This window comes from Rhinatrema bivittatum, chromosome 3, assembly GCF_901001135.1.
Source record: "Rhinatrema bivittatum chromosome 3, aRhiBiv1.1, whole genome shotgun sequence".
NCBI lineage: Eukaryota > Metazoa > Chordata > Amphibia > Gymnophiona > Rhinatrematidae > Rhinatrema > Rhinatrema bivittatum.
Genome location: NC_042617.1, coordinates 354,723,644 through 354,738,819, shown reverse-complemented (window position 1 = coordinate 354,738,819; position 15,176 = coordinate 354,723,644).

Genomic DNA, 15,176 nt, shown 5'->3' with positions numbered 1-15,176 from the left:
TACGTTGCATTCGGGATTTGGATTCGTGGGGGGGCGGATACGTTGCATTCGGCCGTATGGCGCCCCGATTCGTTAATACGTTGATTTCGATTCGTTTCCCCACTAACATTAAATTAAGTACAGCCCCTCACCCTCCTGACACCCCAAGACTTACCAAAACTCCCTGGTGGTCCAGCGGGGGATCCGCGAGCCATCCCCTGCACTCACACCCTCGGCTGCCGGTTTCAAAATGGCGCCGATAGCCTTTGACCTACTATGTCACAGGGGCTACCGGTGCCATTGGTCAGCCCCTGTCACATGGCCATCGGCACCATCTTGTGCTCCCATACTATGTCACAGGAGCTACCGGTGCCCTTGGTCAGCCCCTGTCACATGGCCATCGGCACCATCTTGTGCTCCTACCATGTGACAGGGGCTGACCAAGGGCACCAGTAGCCCCTATGACATAGTGTGGGCAAGGCTATCAGCGCCATTTTGTATAATGGCAGGCGATAGTCCGAGTGCAGGAGATCGCTCCCGGATCCCCGCTGGACCACCAGGTACTTTTGGCAAGTCTTGGGGGACCCTGCTGACCCCCACAAGACTTACCAAAAGTCCAGCAGGGGTCCGGGAGCGACCTCCTGCACTCGGGCCGTCGCCTGCCATTATTCAAAATGGCACCGATAGCCTTTGCCCACACTATGTCACAGGGCCAACCATTGGCCCCTGTGACATAGTGAGGGCAAAGGCTATCGGCGCCATTTTGAATACTGGCAGTCGACGGTCTGACCCCCGCTGGACCACCAGGGACTTTTGGCAAGTCTTGGGGGACCCTGATGACCCCCACAAGACTTGCCAAAAGTCCAGCAGGGGTCCGGGAGCGACCTCCTGCACAGTCGGCCCCTGTGACATAGTGTGGGCAAAGGCTATAGGCACCATTTTGAAACTGGCAGATGAGGGTGTGAGTGCAGGGGATGACTCCCGGCCCCCCCGCTGGACCACCAGGGATTTTTGGTAAGTCTTGGGAGGGTCAGAAGGGTGGGGGGTTTGTTTAAATTGGCTTCTTTAGGCGGCCGAATAATTCAGCGAAGATTTGTGTATTCGTGCGGAATCGAGATACATTTCACTTCCCCACAAATACAACGAATATGGCCACATCTGTTGTGGATTGCCAGTACGTAGGGACCGAATGCACACCCCTAGTGAAAGTAGACCCTTGAGCTGAGGTGGGGTTGTGCTACCTACAGGAAAGATCCCTGTATGTCCCCATTGTTGGATGGCAGAGTTGGCTGGCTCAGGTGCCCAATTGGTGCTTCATCAATACCAGCCCTCATTCCCCTTAGGTTGAGACGTTGAGTACTGGGGCCATCTGGAATTTGCTGCAAGCCCCTGTGGAGATGAAGATCCAAAGAAGAGAGGACATGGCAGGCCAATGATGAAGAGCGAGTCAGGTTGGGCAGGCAGCAGACAACAGTCAGGAAGGGGTGGAGGTCAGAAGCAGGTGGAATCCAGTCAGTAATGAGGTTCAAGCAGAAGGTCAGGGCAGGCAGAATACAGGCAGGTGGTCAGGGTAGGCAGATATCAAACAGCATCAAGGTCCAATCTGAGGTCAAGCCGGAAGTCCAATACAGGGACGAGAGCGGGAAAAGGACCACAGAGGCAAGGCAAGACACTGAAGACAGACAGGGGAGAAGTGATCACGAAGATGAGGACTTGGAACATCCAGATTGCCAGGAAACCTGGAACATGACACAGAAACACAGGAGCAACACACAATAGGAACTGGAAACAGGATCGAAGAACACAGTGGTAAATGTGGATCACCAGGGATCATGAAGTGTAGGCTGGACATCACAGAAATAAATAAGTAGCTTGAATAGATAAGTTATAGAGGTTTCCTTGAAGTCATTAATTGATTAGTTAGTTCACACTTCCCAAATAACTCACAACGAAACAAATAAATAATTAAAATGTAAGATAAATGAGATAGATTTATTTTAAGTTTGAAATAAGCTGGCCAAGGGAAGATTGTAATAGTAATAATTATTTACTTAACAGGTTGTCAGAATATCACAAGTAGAAACCTACCTGTTTCTCATAACACATAAAATATTTACAGACTTTAGATAAGTAATGTTATTTTTTACTGTATTACTATATTTTCAGAAATTAAAATTAATGAAACTCTTAGGGGTAGATTTTAAGACATGTGCGTGCATGTTCTAAAATCGAGGGTCGGCGTGCGCAAGGGGGTGCACAATTGTGCACCTTGCGCACGCCGAGCCCGCACCGAGCTGCACTGCCTTCCCCTGTTTCCTAAACCCCCACCTTCCCTTCACTTCCCCTACCTCTCCCGCCTTTCCCCCCTACCTTTTTTTTTTTTTCCTTTTGTTGTAAAACTTACTTCAGCCTTGGAGCTGAGGTAAGTTGTGCGCGCCAGCCGCCTGCAGGCTCGCGATCCCCGGCACAGTGGCAAATGGCCACTATGCTAGGAGACTCTGACTCCGCCCCTGGACTGCCCCAACCCGCCCCCTCCCCACCCCTTTTTGCAAGCCCCGGGACTTACACGCATCCCAGGGCTTTACACGCGTCACCGGGCCTTTTGAAAATAGGCCTGGCACGAGTAACCTTTTGAAAATCCAGCCCTTAGTATTTTAAGGAATTGATTCTTTGTGTATTTTTTTCTTTGAACATCACTCGAGAAGATCAGGAATATTATCTAATATAGAAGAATCTCTCAGGTAAGTTTTGTCTTTAATTATGTATATCTTTCTTTTCTTTACTAGTGTCCTTTTGTGGGTACACACTTATCTTATTTCTTCACTTTTGGGCTAATGGGTGTGGCTTGTAGTTGCTGCTGGTGGGCGTAGAATTGAGGTACCTAGGAAAAGAGTAGCTTTAGGTTCTTGAGCCTGGGGCTGGAGTTCCCTGCTAGAGGGCATGATGGCATATCTATAGACCTCTGAACATCTCTCACCTCTTGACCTCATAGTCTTTCCAGAGCTCCATACCTATAAGAACTAAAAAAAACTATAAGAACTAAAAAAAAAATAATTTCCTATGCTGAATATTCTTCTATGTACTAATTTTCATATTAACATCGGAACCGGAATCAGAACCGAATCCAGTTCCAATTCACATCTCTAGTGTGCAGTATGGCCTGAGAGTAGATTGCCCTGTTTTGTTTTGTTTTTTTGAAGGGGAGGTTGAGGCCCGAGATGATGGGGAGTTTGCCTGTCTCCCAGGAGCTTGGCTGTATAGTTTTTGTTTTTATTTGTGGCCCCAAAGGGGAGAAGTGGCAGGGAGACTTTGGTGACTCTGACCGTGCTGTGGAGTAGAGAGCGGCACTTGCCATAGGAGCAAGGGAAGGAGCTACCAGTGAGTGTGAGTCGAGGGAGAGAGAGAGAGAAAGAGAGAGACATCAGGAGGCTGCAGGTGCTAAGCTGGTTCTGGGCCTGCTCCGACAACTTTGCCTACATTGCTGTGAATTCAGTGAGAGTCTGGGGAGCTCCCGTTGGCACCAGAGATAAAAAGGAAGGGCTAATGTGATATGTGATGGAAGTTGTCACCGTTTCTGTTCTCTTATACTGCTGGGTCCTGATGCAGTTCATAAATTTAAAAAATAAATAAAGCCTGTGCCAGCTGGAGACTACTTTGGTCTAATAAATCCTTTCTGTAAATTCTCCTCGATGTACTCGGACATAGCCTTATTCTCTATTGCAGAGAGTGGATAAACACGTCCTTTAGGAGGTTCAGTGTTTGGTTTCAGCCTTATGGCACAGTCGTAAGATCTGTGTGGAGGAAGGATGTCAGCAGCTTCTTTGAAGAACACATCAACGAATGATGCGTATTGAGGCGGTAGTCCTGGCATGACTGGAGTTGTAGGATTGCAGAGGACAGGAGAAACCTCCTTAAGGCACTTGCCATGACAACCTGGGCCCCAGCGGGAGAGCTCCAAGGTGGCCCAGTCGAATTGAGGCTGATGTGATTGCAACCAGGGTAACGCCAGAACGATAGGGTGCATGGCCTTCTCTAACACAAAGAAGGAAATTAACTCAGTATGGAGAGCTCCGGTGCAGAGGATTACCGGTTCGGTGTGACGGGTCACATCACCCGGCAAAGGCTCTCCATGGATAGATGATAAGAGCAGTGGAATCTTCAAAGTGACGAGGGGAATCCTCAAATGTTCCACTAGGCATTGTAGAATAAAGTTGCCTCCTACCCCCGAATCCACCGGGGCAAGAGTTTGAATTTCAGACGGTCCGCAGATCAGGGAGACTGGGAGAGAGAGCGGAGGAGAGGGCGTAGTAAGGCCTAAGAACATTCCTCCTGCAGGACTTAGCCCTGTCCATTTCCTGGACAAATTGGGCATTTTGGGACATTGTGACCAGCTTGTCTACAATACATACACAGGCCATGCCTCTTCCGAAGTCTTCTCTCTTTTGAAGCCAGGTGACTGCGACCAAGTTCCTCTCCACTGGCAACAGGTATTGCTGGAACCATCTGAAGTGCAGGTTTAGCATGAACCTCCTCCTGAACTGGTCCTTTACTAGGCTTGAGGTCTTTCACCTTTTCACGAAGCCGGTGGCCAATTCTAGTAGCCAAAGCCACTAGTTCATCCAGTGAGACAGATGTCTCACAAGCGGCCAGCTCGTCTTTCAAGCAAGTATCCAGTACTCTGAAGAAGAGGGTTTGCAGACATTTAGAATCCCAGCATAATTCGGTAGCAAGAGTCTTGAACTCTATTGCAAAATCAGCCAGTGGTCGGTTGCCTTCCTTCAGGTCCACCAGGGCAGAACCAGCAACAGTCACTCGAGCAGGATCATCGAAAACGGATTTAAACAAATCCAGAAAGCCGTCAATATCCTGTAGAGTTGGATCCTTACGTTCCCACAGCGTTGAGGCCCAAAACAAGGCCCTTCCATCAAGATAAGATAGAATATAAGTAGTCTTGGCATAGGCTGTGGGAACTGAGAAGGCTGTAATGCAAAATGCATGCAGCACTGGTTCAGGAAACCTCTAGTTTTTTTAATCTCTCCAGAGAAATGAACTGGAGCAGCCAGAGTTACCATAGGCTTTATAGTTACTTCAGGTAACTGACCTTCATTACTGGAAGCAGCGCTTTGATTCTTCTGTGCGTGCAGCTGATGAAACGCAGAAGTGAGTTTCTCCAATGCGTCCTGTTGTTCAGCAATGTGCAGGGCCAGGCCGGGAATGGCCTGCAAGGCATTGAGCTGTGCCAGATCCATGGAGTTAGCAATCTGTTATAGTTAATGAGGTTTTGGGTGAACCCTTGGACACTGTGGCAGCTGACCTCGCTCACAGGGGGAAGTCCCGTGAGGGGCCACAGGTCAGGCTCAGCTCTGGACACACAAACACAGAAAGTTCTTTATTTAACAGTTTGAGAAGCTACCAGAGGTGGCGGTAGTGAGTAGAAGATGTAGCCCGGCTGGGCTAGTATTCCCCAGGGCGCTGGAACAGCAGTTCTTCTGGTATCAGTGCTATAGTGGAGAGAACTGAGAAAGTGAGCACAATAGAACATTTGCAGAGTCCCAGATATGGAGAAGCCCCGAGATAGGGAAAGCTGGCCCTCGAGGAGCAAGTACCAGTTACCTGGAGGTAGAGAGACTTGTTGGCAAAGTACTCATACAGCAGTTCCACGTAAGAGATGGCACTAGCGCTGGAACGGGGGCAGGCCCTCAAGGAGCAAGTAGCTGGTTCCAGGGAAACAGCTCTGAGGAGTAGATGACAATAGTACTCACTGATGGTGTCTGTAGCGAATTCTTCCAAGTAGAATAGGAGATAGATGTAGGCAGTGAGTCAGGGAACATGGGCCTTCGAGGAGCGAGTACCAGTTACCTGATAATGACCCGAAAGAAACAAAGAGGCCCCCGAGGAGCGGGTACCCCATTAGCAGAAAGAGTCCAATACTAGTTTGAAGGCAGAGTAGCTGGGTACGGAGAGTGAATCCCATCCAAAAGATTACCCTTGCTAACTCAATGGCTAGCAATAAACAGTAGGCTTAAATATCCGGGCAGCGTGACATTATCACAGGGGGACGCTCCTGAGGAACGCGCCAATGAGGAAATAAGAATGAGGGCCACGCGGCGTGCGTGCCCTATGGTACCTGGAGAGCATGGCAGGCGGCAGCGCCCAAGCCGGTCCAGGGACGCCGGATAGGACGGCAGACGAACGCCGCGGCAGCCAGACGTCCATCACGATCAGAAGGAGTCGCAGACAAAGAAAGGTAGGCGGAGTGGAACCTTCGGGCAGCGACGGTCGCAACACAGCGGAGTTGAGAAAAGATGGGACTTTGGTACACCCGTTCTTGGACAACTGGCTGAATTGGGCCAAGTGTCTGAAAGAGATCCTCCAGGTCTTGCGCAAGGTGATCTCCTTCTTGGAGGAGCTAGGTTGGGTCATGAACCTGGCCAAGAGCAATCTTCAGCCAGCATAATCACTAGAGTATATTGGTGTTCAGTTTCACATGAATCAGTGCATGGTGTTCCTGCCAGAGTGCCGTTTTCAGAAGCTGATGGCGTAGGTGTCTATTGGATTGATGGCAGCGACCCTGGAAGTTGTGCCGTGGGTGACAGCGCATATGCGTCCTCTTCAGTGCACTCTGCTGTCTCGTTGGAGCCCACAGTCTCAAGACTATTAGTTTAAGCTCCACCTGCTAATGGAAGTCTGCTCTCAACTACAGTGGTGGTTAAAAGCAAATCATCTAAGATCACCAGACTGCCTAGAACTCATGGCAGATGCGAGCCTCCAGGGTTGGGAAGCTTAGTGTCAGGAACTGACAGTGCAAGAGCGCTGGAGTGCAGAAGAGTCTCTCTGGAACATAAATCAGCAGGAAGCCCGTGCAGTCCGGTTGGCATGCTTGCATTTGGCGACAGATTGCAGGGTCGAGTGGTCCGAATAATGTTGGACAATGCAATGACAATGGCGTTCATCAATCGGCAGGGAGAAACCAAGAGTCAGCAAGTGACACAGGAAATAGCTCAACTTATGGAATGGGCAGAAGTGCATCGTCAGGAGATCTCAGCCTCACACATTGCAGGAAAAGACAATGTGAGAGCAGACTTTCTCAGCAGACAGAGTCTAGATCCAGGAGAATGGGAATTATCAAATGAAGCATTTCGGCTAATAGTGGATTACTGGGGCCTTCCATTTCTGGACCTGATGGCACCTTCTTGCAATATGAAGATTCCTCTATTCTTCAGTCATAGGAGAGATCCAAAATCCTTGGGCATCAATGCTCTCATGCAGGAGTGGTCAGAAGCCAAGCTGCTGTATGCTTTTCCCCCATGGCCCATGTTGGGCAGAATGAGTTGGAGGATCAAGAGTGTTAGGGGATGGTGCTTCTGGTAGCACCAGATTGGCCCAGGAGACCATGATATGCAGGTCTGTGAAAACTCCTAATGGAATCTATCCTCTGGTTTCTGACATACAGGGATCTACTATGGCAGGGGCCTGTCTTCACGAAGATCCGAATCGATTTTGTCTTACAGTATGGCCCTTGAGAAGGCTTGGTTGCTGAAGTGTGTATATTCTGCTGCGGAGATTGCCACCTTGCTATGAGAGAGAAAGATCTCCTCTTCTTTAGCCTATGTGTGGGTCTGGTGAGTGTTTGAGGCTTGGTGTGAAGATCAAGGGGGTCTTCCTCATTCGGTTAAGATCCCACTTATTTTGGAATTTTTGCAGGATGGATTGCGTAAAGGGTTGGACTTTAATTCCTTAAAGGTACAGGTGGCAGCCCTTACCTGTTTCTGAGGTCAGGTGAATGGTGAGCCCTTGTTGGCTCATCCAGAAGTGGCCCATTTCTTGAAAGCAGTGAAACATCTTCTTCCTTCCTTACAGTTACCGGTGCCCTTGTGGAGTCTTAATTAATTTTGGATTTTTAACAGGCCCTACTTTTCAACCAATGTGTAACCTATCTTTGAGGTTACTGACCTTAAAAACAGTGTTTCTTGTGGCAATTTGTTCTGCTCATCGAGTATCTGAACTACAGACCTTTTCTTGCTGGGAGCCGTTTCTATGAGTGACTCCAAGGGGTGATACAGCTGTGCACTGTTCCTTCTTTTTTTGCCAAAAATGGTCTTGGATTTTTTCTTGACTTAGTCTATTTCCCTGCCATCACTGGACAGGGAAAGAGATGCTGAGGAATATCGCCTGTTATGGCCTTTGGATGTCAAGAGGCATATCTTGAGGTATTTAGTTTTCTGAACATCTCAGGAAGTTGACCAGCTGTTTATACTCTATGGTGAGAGTAGACCCACTGGATTAAGGAGGTAGTCATGGCCATGTATGTGGATGCTGAGCAGCTGTTGCCTAGTCAGGTTAGAGCTCATTCTACTAGGGCTCAGGCAGTGTCATGGGCGGAGGTTAGATTATTTGCTCCCGTCGACATTTGCTCAGCTGCAACATGGTCCTCTTTTCACACCTTTTCCAGGTTTATAAGCACGGGGGATTTCATCTCTTCTATCGCCTTTATGATCACAGCAATATCCTAGTTGAGGGCCCGATTCCCCTTCATTGCCTGAGCCCCCACCCTTCCAATATCTGGATGTGCAGGCCCAGGATGATGCAGCCTTCAGCAAGCGTGGTTTTGACTGGACCACAAGCAGCCTCCCGCCCTGTTCAGGAGTAGCTTTGGTACATCTCACTGGTTTTGGATTCATTTGTCTGTACGCTAAGAAAGAGAAATTACTACTTATCTGATAATTTCTTATTCCTTTGAACAGACAGGTAAATCCAACTTCCTACCCTTGGCTGCCGAATGGTTGTGCTATGGTCCTCCTGCGTGGCTGGGTTCTCCAGTGAGTAATGATTAGTATCAATTCAGTCCCTAGATTAATGTTATTACACTCTTTGGAGCAGATTTTCAAAGGGTTATGCTCATAACATATGCGCATAACCCCCGAAAAGCTGCCCCTGCACACGCCGAGCTTATCTTGCATAGGCTCGGAGGCACGAGCAAGCCCCGGGACGCGCGTATGTCCCGGGGCTTCGAAAAAGGGTGGGAAGGGGGCATGTCTGGGGGTGTGGTGGGGGTCCAGGGGCAGTCCGGGGGTGGGACCGAGACCTCCTTCATTGCGGCCATGCTGGGGAATGTGCATGCACGTTACGTCTGCCCAGAGGCAGGCGTAACTTCTGCAACAAAGGTTAGGATGGGGGTTTAAGTAGGGCTGGGGGGCGGGTTAGGTAGGGGAAGGGAGGGGGAAGGTGGGGGTTGGAGGAAGGAAAATTCCTTCTGAGGCCGCTCTGATTTGATGCGGCCTCGGAGGGATCTGGGAAATCCATCGGGGCTCCCTTAGGACTCGATGCGTGTAAGGTGCACAAGTGTGCACCCCCTTGCGTGCTCCAACCCTGGATTTTATTTATAACATGTGCGTGGCAGCACGCACATGTTATAAAATCGAGTGTAGATTTGTTCGTGCCGGGTTGCGCAAACAAATCTACGCCCACGTGTATCTCTTAAGATCTGGCCCTTTGTCTGAGCTCAGTGTTTCTCTGTTGGCTGAGTGCTGGAATGTTATCTGTTAATAATCAAGTTTTATACAGTTGGCTTTTGCAGGGAATACTGGTGGGCTGATGTCACTGCAGGGGTATATATATTGTGATGTCAGATTTACTCCATCTCCATCTGCTGGAAAAGGTGCATAACCCACTGGTTTTGGATTCACTTGTCTGTAATAAGGGAAAGGAAATTATCAGGTAAGTAGTAGTTTCTCCTTTTGTAGTTGCATAGTGACGGTATGGCATTCTGTGCTCTATCCTCTAATTATCATGGGCTCAATAAAGATTAAAAGATAACACCTGCTTTGGACCAAATGTTAAATATTTAATGTTCAAGTTATACCTTGAAACCTTCAGTGCTAAGAGGCTCAAAATAAAAAGGCTTGTAAGCGGATTTCATCTCTTATACCCCCATTATGATCACACCAATATCCTAGTTGAGGTCCCGATCCCCCTTCAATGCCTAAGCCCCCACCCTTTCAATGTCACAACTCCCCAAAATCAATTCCCTGATGCTCCTATCAATGCTCAACTCAACATCAATGCCCATTTACAATTGATGTCCTCCCCTCAAGGCAAGACTATCTCAGGAAGATAACTTTCTCAAGGGAAATCCCCTGAAAACAATTATCAAGGCCAGACTCCCAATTCAGAGAAGGCTAATGTCTGACCTCCTTTGACATCTCTGAAACATGTTCTTACCATTCCAGAGGATCTTGATTTTCAACAGCAAGTGGGTGTTGCACCTGGAGGTGGACCCTTGTCCTGAGGCAGTGAGGAACAGCTCCCTGGTTGGGCCCAGGAAGCACCTGCCACCATGAGGCAGAGCACAGGAGGAGACAGAAGCTAGCTGGAGTTTCACCACGGGAAGCCCGAGGTCCCCCCAGGTGGAGCTCTTGGGGACCTGGGCCACTTGGACTTAGGTGGGCCTCGCAGGGTCTCCTGGAAAGGAAGTATAGAGGTGTGCCCACCAGGTTCAAGGCTGCACAGTCGATGTTGAGACTGGAGGCTTGGGGATTCAAGGAAGGCCAGAACAGTGTCTGCGATCTCAAGGCTAGGAGCAGGGCCAGGCTCAAGGAGACGTGGTCAGTGATAGCAAGGATCAAATTCCAAAGGTCAGTCCGAGAGTAGTCAGCCAAAGCAGGGGTCAGGTTCCAGAGATCAGACGTGGTCAAGGAGGCAGGCAAAGGTCAGTATCCAGGCAGCGATCAGCATAGTCAAGAACAGGCAGAGATCAGTACCAGAGAGTCAGTCCAAGAGGTACTACCTGAGGGAAAGCCAGGTTCTTATGGCCTGGATTGGCCACTGTTGGAGACAGGATGCTGGGCTTGATGGACCCTTGGTCTGACCCAGTATGGCATTTTCTTATGTTCTTATGTTCTTAACGTGGGAACAGACAGATGCTGGAACAGAAGGACGCTGGAACAGGAGGATGCTGGAATAGAAGGACACTGGAACAAGACTGGAACAAGCGATGAGACACTGAGGCAAACTAGTACACATACGGTGTCGACCCGATTGCTGAGGCAAGGAAGTGCAGGCAGGAACTTCCTGATATACTGTGCTCAATCAGGGCGCACCACAGAGCTTGTACCCGCCCCTGGCCATTTAAGGGGCCAGGCAGTCCATGGGCACATGCCTAGGGGAGGAGCCGATGCCACGGAGGATGGCAAGCCCTGTCGTGAGGCCTGGTGCGTTGAGGAAGGCCCGGTGACCACCGCCGCGGGACGCTGAGGCCTCAAGGAGTTACTGCAGCTGCAGGAAAAGCCGACCCGGGACCTGCCAAAGAGTTGGGAAGGTGAGCAGGTCTGTGCGCGGGCCGAGCACTGACGGGGCGCGCAACAGTACCCTCCCTTCTAGGCTTCCCTCTATGCAGGCGAGGTTTCTAAGGGTGAGCCCTATGGAAGGCCCTGAGGAGCTCCTTGTCTAGGATGTTGTGTGAGGGTTCCCAGGAGTTTTATTCGGCCCCATACCCTTCCCAGGCAAGAAGGTATTCCCAGCAGCCTAGACACCGATGGACGTCGAGGACCTCTCTTACCTGGAGTGTGCTGTCGGGTTCTGTGGAGACCCGTGGAGGTAGAGGATCTCTGCGGGAAGGCCAGGAGAGCACGAGTGGTTTTAACAAGGACACGTGAAACGTATTATGGATCCCCATCGCACGAGATAATTGTAGATGGTATGAAACAGCTCCCACTCTTTGAAGGACTGGAATGGACCAATATATTTTGGTGCTAATCGATGTGAGGGAAGTCGCAAACTTATATGTCGGGTGCTTAGCCACACCTTCTGGCCAGGAAAGTGGAGCGGGACATATATGGGCATCGGAAGTACATTTGGAATGTTCAGCGGCTTGGTTGAGGCATTCCTTGACTTGGTTCCACACCTGACGAATGGGGTGAGCCGTAACCTGAGCGGCTGGCGATGCGACAGAGAGAGGTACTGGTAATGATAGATGTGGTTGTTGACCAAACACCACGGAGAATGGTGATACATCGGTGGAGGTGGCAATGTGAGTATTATGTGACAGTTCTGCACAAGACAGTAGGTCGGACCAATTGTCCTGCTGATCGTTCACATACGAGCGAAGGAAAGTCTTCAGGGTCTGATTGGTTCTTTCCACTTGGCTGTTGGCCTGAGGGTGATAGGCCGACGTGAAATTTAAAGTTATGTTGAACTTTTTCACAAGGAGCGCCAGTATCTTGCAGCGAATTATGGTCATCGGTCCGATATGATCTCTTTGGGAAGGCCATGGAGATGAAAGACGTGCTTGAGAAACAATTTGGCCAACTCTGGAGCTGACGGAAGGCCATGCAGGGGAATGAATTGACCCATTTTGGAAAAACAGTCAGTGATGATCCAGATCACTGTATTATTTATTTTATTTATTTTTATTTAGAAACTTTTATATACCGGTAATTGTGGGGACATCATACCGGTTCACATAATAACTGAAAGCTTGGAAAGTACATTTCAACAGGGAGAGTAACTGGGCGAGGGGGTAACCAAGAAGCAGTAGGAAGGAAAGAAAACAAGTAAGTCATAACAAGAGGATAATAAATTAACAATTTACAATTTACATTGAGTATCTCCTTGGAATAAGGGGAGGGCGGTCAACTGGAGGGGGGGGGGGGGGGCGGGCTACGGACTAAGAGGCTATTCTGTGTAGGCATGGTTGAACAGAAACGTTTTTAGTTTCTTTTTGAATTTGATTGCACAGGGTTCAAGGTGCATATGGACAGGCAGGGAGTTCCAGAGGGCCGGACCGGCAATGGAGATGGCACGGTCGCGGGTGGAGGAGAGATGAGCTGTTTTCAGGGATGGAACATGAAGGGTGCCTTTGTTGGTAGATCTGGTGGCTCGGGTGGACAAGGAGGCGGTGGTTGAGAGGTCGAGCCAGTTTGAATTGTGGGAGTGGATGGACTTGTGTATTATGGTCAGGGTTTTGTAGTGAATACGGGAAAGGATGGGGAGCCAATGTAAGTCCTTGAGGATAGGGGTAATATGGTCGTGTTTACGTGTGTTCGTGATGAGTCTTGCAGTGGCGTTTTGCAATAGTTGGAGGGGTTTTATTGCAGATTGGGGGAGTCCTAAGAGGAGGGCATTACAGTAATCAAGTTTGGAGGTGAGGGTGGCTTGAATCACTGTACGGAGGTCTGTGATGGTGGCACTGTACGGAGGTCTGTGATGGTGGCAGATCCGTGATGAAATCTGTTGATGTGCTTGACCAAGGTTCAGTGGGAGCTGGAAGTGGTTGGAGGAGAACCCATGGTCGCCCTGTAGGGGGTTTTTGTTGGGCACAGATGGGACATGAGTCAACGTAGTTGCGGGAGTCTTGTACCATATTACGCCACCAATAATGTCTCTACAACATCTCGTGGGTTCTTGTGCAGCCAGGATGACCTGCCAACTTAGAATCGTGGGCCCAATTAAGAACCCGCTCACGTAACCTCCATGCAATGACGGTCTTTCTGGCAGGGACCGTGGTGGTCACTGCAAGAGTTTTACAGGCAGGGTCAATGATATGTCTTGGGACATCAGTAATGTCTTCTGGTTCAAATGATCTGAGAGCGCATCTGGGCAGAGATTCTTCGAGCTCGGACAGTAGCGCAGTTCAAAATTGAATCTCTCAAAGAACAGCACCCATCAGGCTTGCCTCGGGTTCAGGAGTTGTGCTTCTTTGAGATGCTCAAGATTTTTTGGTCAGTGAAGATAGTAAATTTGTGTTGCGCTCTTTCCAACCAGGGGTGCCACTCTTGGAGAGCCATCTTGACAGCTAGGAGTTCTCAGTCTCCAACTGTATAGCTCTGTTCAGTAGGCGAGAACTTGTGCGAATAGAATGAACATGGTACCAAAATACCCTTGGGAGAGAATTGGCTTAAGACTGCCCCAGGTCCGATAGTGGATGTGTCGACTTCTATGATGAATGGGTGTCTTAGGTCAGGGTGTTGCCGGCACGGGCCGGAACAGAAGGCTTCTTTTAGTGTTTGGAAGGCAGCTTGAGCTTTAGGAGTCCAAGCACAGGTGTTAGCTACTTTCTTTGTCTGGCGGTGAGCAGAGCAGCTAGGGTAGAGTAATTTCCAATAAAGCTTCTATAATAGTTTGTGAAATCAAGGAAGCGTTGCAAAGCATGGAGGCCAATTGGCTGAGGCCAGTCTTGGATGCCTTGAAGTTTTTCTGGATCCATGGAAAATCCTTGATCAGAGATGATATACCCTAGGAAGGGTAAGCGGTTTTGCTCGAAGATGCATTTCTCCAACTTGGCGTAGAGATGGTTCTCTCTCAGGTGTTGAAGTACAGTTTTGACGTGATCACAATGTGATTCCAGGTCTTTAGAGAATATCAAGATGTCATCCAGGTATACAACGACAAAGTTGTAGAGATCTCGGAGAATCTCGTTCATGAAACGTTGAAAGACAGTAGGGGCATTACATAGGCTGAAGGGCATCACGATGTACTCGTAGTGACCATCCCTAATGTTGAATGTGGTCTTCTAAATATCTTCCGGTTGGATACGTACAAGATTGTACGCACCCCTCAGATCCAACTTGGTAATATTCGGGCCTCTTGGAGGCATTCAAACAGTTTGCTGATGAGGGGGCAACATGTATCGGTCTTTGTGGGTTATGGCATTAAGCCCTCTATAGTCAATACAAGGGCATAACCCTCCGTCCTTTTTTTTTTTGATGAAAAAAAAAACCCCACTCCGGCGGGAGAGTCTGAAGATCTAATGAAGCCTTTTTCTAGGTTTTCTTTAATATACTCGGACAGGGCTAGGGTTTCTGGATGATACAATTCATAGGTTCTGCCCTTGGGAGGTGTAGTGCCTGGCAGAAGTTCTATAGGGCAATTCAGTTTGCTAAGTGGAGGTAACTGTTAGGAAAGCTCTGTGTTAGAGCTGGAAGCTAGCAATCTGTAATAAATCTGCTGTTAGTTAGACTGTGGAGTAGCAATCTATTTTTATTGTCTCCTAAAGAAGGAGGAGTCAGCAATCTGATATAGTTGTGGGTGGATCCCTGGGCTGGTGGCAGATGACCACGCCCCCGGGAGGATATTCCGAGAGGGACCACCAGCTAGGCTTGAGTATGGAGACAGACACACATTAGTTCTTTTATTAAACAGTTTTTTGAAACCACCAGAGGTGGCAGTAGTGAGTTGATATGCCCAACAGGGCTGTAGTC